Here is a 4,034-nt window from a genome sequence, read left to right on the forward strand (position 1 = left end):
TTGCTAGAAAGCCTAGGTCATTAAAAGAAGTAAAACAATTTAAAGCGACTGAATATAGACAATTTTTACTATACACAGGGCCGATAGTTTTAAAAGGAATTCTAGATTCAACAAAGTATGATCATTTTGTAACATTACAAACTGCTATAACTATTTTGTTATGTCCAGCCTTGAGTTCTCTAATACATTTCAGTGAAGAACTTTTGAAACATTTTGTGTTGAGTTGTAAAATTATTTATGGTACTGAATTTTTAGTGTATAATGTTCATAATTTACTACATTTGTGTGATGATGCTAGAAGGTTTGGAACATTGGACTCTTTTAGTAATTTTGGATTTGAAAACTATTTACAAAAACTAAAAAAACTTGTTAGAAAACCTAATAATATTTTATCACAAATTATGCGACGTCTATCTGAAATAAGTAATGCAGAAACATCACCAGTTAACAATGAAAATAATGAACTTAGCTATACATTTGGGAAAGAACATAATAATGGTATCTTAATAGATGGTTGTATATCACCTCAATATCAAGAAATTTATTTTCCTAATTATAAACTTGATCTTACTAAAAGAAATTGTTGTTGCAAACTGAAATGTGGCGCAATTGTTGAAATATCTAATTTTGCATACAGTCCTCAATCAAAAGAATCCATGGTTATTGGAAAACAATATTCAACAATTGAAAATTTCTTTAATAAGCCATGTGATTCTTTTGTAATCAATGTACATATTGTCAAACACTTGAGTACTCATTTTATGACTTGGCCAATAACTCATATTTCTAACAAACTAGTAAGGTTACCTTATGAATCATATTGGGTAGTATTTCCTTTACTACATACACCATGAATTTAATTGCTTTTATATACAAATTAAAAACATTAATCCTAATATTTTATATTGTATTGGCAATACCGTGGTTCTGTAAGATATGTATATAATGTGTATATTGCATTTTGTATTATTTAATTGTTATTTTTTATTCTGTGATTCTAGATACTATCACATACCTCCTATTGTAAATAAAAATGAGTGAGCCAAATAACATAGGTTGGTATATTGTAAAATTTCTTGATGAAGATACTATTGAAGCTGTGCCAAGTAATTGGTTGAAAAACTTTGAACACTGTGTATGGCCTTTATATACAGAAAAAAATAAACTGGCTGCTGCAATTAAACAAAAAGAAAATCCAAAAGATGATTGGACAAGCCATAAAATATTTATGATGTCAAAAAAAAGAATAATGAATTTTCAACAAGCCATGCGTTTAGCCCATAAAGCCACCATAGATTCCGAATTATCAACTATGGAAGATGATCCTCAAGAAATATCAATGAAAATAAGATCTAGGATTTCGAAACCTAACCCAAAGTATAATTCAATGACTGATAGTGAGGATGACATTACTGAAATAAAAATAAATAAAACTAAAACCAGTTTAAAAATTCCAGACTTCCCTCAATTATCTGGTCAGTACTTTATTACTTTTTTGATTTACCTAAATTATTATTATTATTATTTTTATTACTCCAATATTTTAGATTTAGAATCAACTTCTACTGAGGTACTTCATTTGCATAACAATACTTCAAAGAATATTATTGAACAAAAATCACATTCAATTGTAAATAAGAAACGTTTATCTTATGAAATCGACGAGGATATATTACCTAATGCTAATAAAAAAAAAATTATTATTGATTTCCCAGAAATGAATTCAGGTTTGATATTCTTAATAAAACACAACATGAGTTTTTAAATAAAATGTGTATGATTTTGCTTTTATAGATGTAAGTAGTCAACGTTCTAAGGTCACTAGTACTATAATAAATGAACAGGACAAAAACATAAATAACTCAATGATGTTTGATTCTGAAGATTTATTTTCTGATATTATTTTGGATTCAAATGTAGCTGTCGAAACAAGTAATTTTTATTTGAAATTAAAAAGTTCATTATTAAAAATAACTGATTATTAATATTAATTTGTTCCTGCATTGCAGATAATCTTATTTCTAATAAAAATTCAGCATCGTTGGACAATGATTTTCAAATTGATGTTATGAACAGAATTAATGAAAAGTTCAGTAAAGTTCAAGACCACATCACTAGAGGTATTCAAATTTTCATTGTGTGAATTTTTGCACTAAAACTTTTAAATATCAAAATTTAGTGGATGGTGTATTTTACATTAAACACTACATTGATTTTTATTTTGCATACATTACAATCAACCCTAGTTTGCTAATGGAAATACCTACAATGTGTCCTCTCACCTCTGTCTATATTATTACTATAATATATGTTGAATTTTGTTACTTTGTAATAAAGTGTAGTATATGTTTTATATAAAGATGTGTTTATAGTTAACTATCAAATAGAATTAATGCTGTTATTAATAAATTCAATATTAATTTTCTTTAGAGATAAAAACTTATCAGAATGAAATTTCAAGGATACTTATTTCAATAAATTTACGTCACGCGGAAATGAATAATTGCTTATTTAACATCCAGAATTTAATTTCAAACACAATTAAAGGAGTAACACAAGAAGAAACAAATGAAGATAATAATACATTGTATAACTCATTTCCCATATCAAGTATAGCAGATTTCAATGAAATTGACAAAAAACTTGACTCTATCAAAGGAACTCAATTATTTTCTTCTTTGGTAATTTTACATAATATTTAGTTTCATTTCTCACATAGGTGAATCCAATGTGATTCCTGTTTAGCTATATGCATATGATGGAAAACAGGCCAAACTTTTATATGTTCTATTAAAATTGTATTCACTTATGAAAACCATTGTAGGTTAAAAAAATGGCCTTAGTTGGTGGTAACAGTGAGGCTGAATATATAAGAAGACTTATGAGGAATACAATAAGCGATGAAGTAGCTAAGAATTTCAGTCTTAAAGGAAAGCAAAAAAAAATGAGTTTTCTATCTACAACATGTTCTTATCTTCTTAAATGTAAGTTATATTCACTCTTCAATTCCTTTTGAATCAAAATAATGAATTTAATGTTATTATAAATACCTATTTATTTATAAAAATAATATATATAGTTACATAAGCACAACTATGGTTAATACTGGAGTTGGACAGCCCTTGTCAAAACTATAAAATAAAAATAACCTGACATCTTCCTCAGACCACCATCACATATAATATTTTATAAATTAATTACTTAAATCATTTTTTTACTAGACACATACTTACACAGGTAAAACAATTGTTTATTTATTTTTATTTATTAAAATATTAATATTCCTTTAGTCATCATTATGCTAACATATTAATATGAGCATAATTAGTAACAAATATTAAAACCAACAAGGTATATTTTCTTGGGTCCTAAATATTGGTCAGTGGGTTGAGCCCGCCCCCCCCCCCCCCCCAATAGTTGTACCTATGTATATAAAAGTTAATATGTTTAATTATATTTATGCACTATCTCAATAATAATGAACTTTTAAACAAAATATCTCAAATTTATTATATATATCAAAAATTATTTTTTTTTTGAAGGTGCTATACGATTAAAGTATCCCGACTTAGCTGACAAAAATATTGAAGGAATTCAAGGAGTTTGGTTAGCTAAAGCTAAAGAAAGGTTGAAATTTATGCTAGAAAACACAGCTAAAGCTAATAACGACTGTACTACTTAATTTTTTATTATATTATATGTAAAATATTATATTTTCTGGTTACATTAAATTTATATTTCAATTTTTATAACTTTGTAGAGAAAACTATTAATTCATCTTTATGTATATTATATAATTTTTATTCCAAAGTTGGTTATATTAAATTTATAAGTTATAAATAGTTTTCGTTTAATAATATTAAATTTATATTTTAATTTGTATAAGTTTGTAAAGAACACTGTTAATTATTCATCTTTATATATATTATATAATTTTTATTCCAAAGTTGGTTACATTCAATTTATAAGTTATAAACAGTTTTCGTTTAATAATATTAATTCATTTTTTATTTTTTATTTCACTGTTTGTATTA

The sequence above is a fragment of the Myzus persicae genome, unplaced genomic scaffold (assembly GCF_001856785.1).
Source record: "Myzus persicae strain clone G006 unplaced genomic scaffold, MPER_G0061.0, whole genome shotgun sequence".
In the NCBI taxonomy this organism is placed as follows: Eukaryota; Metazoa; Arthropoda; class Insecta; order Hemiptera; family Aphididae; genus Myzus; species Myzus persicae.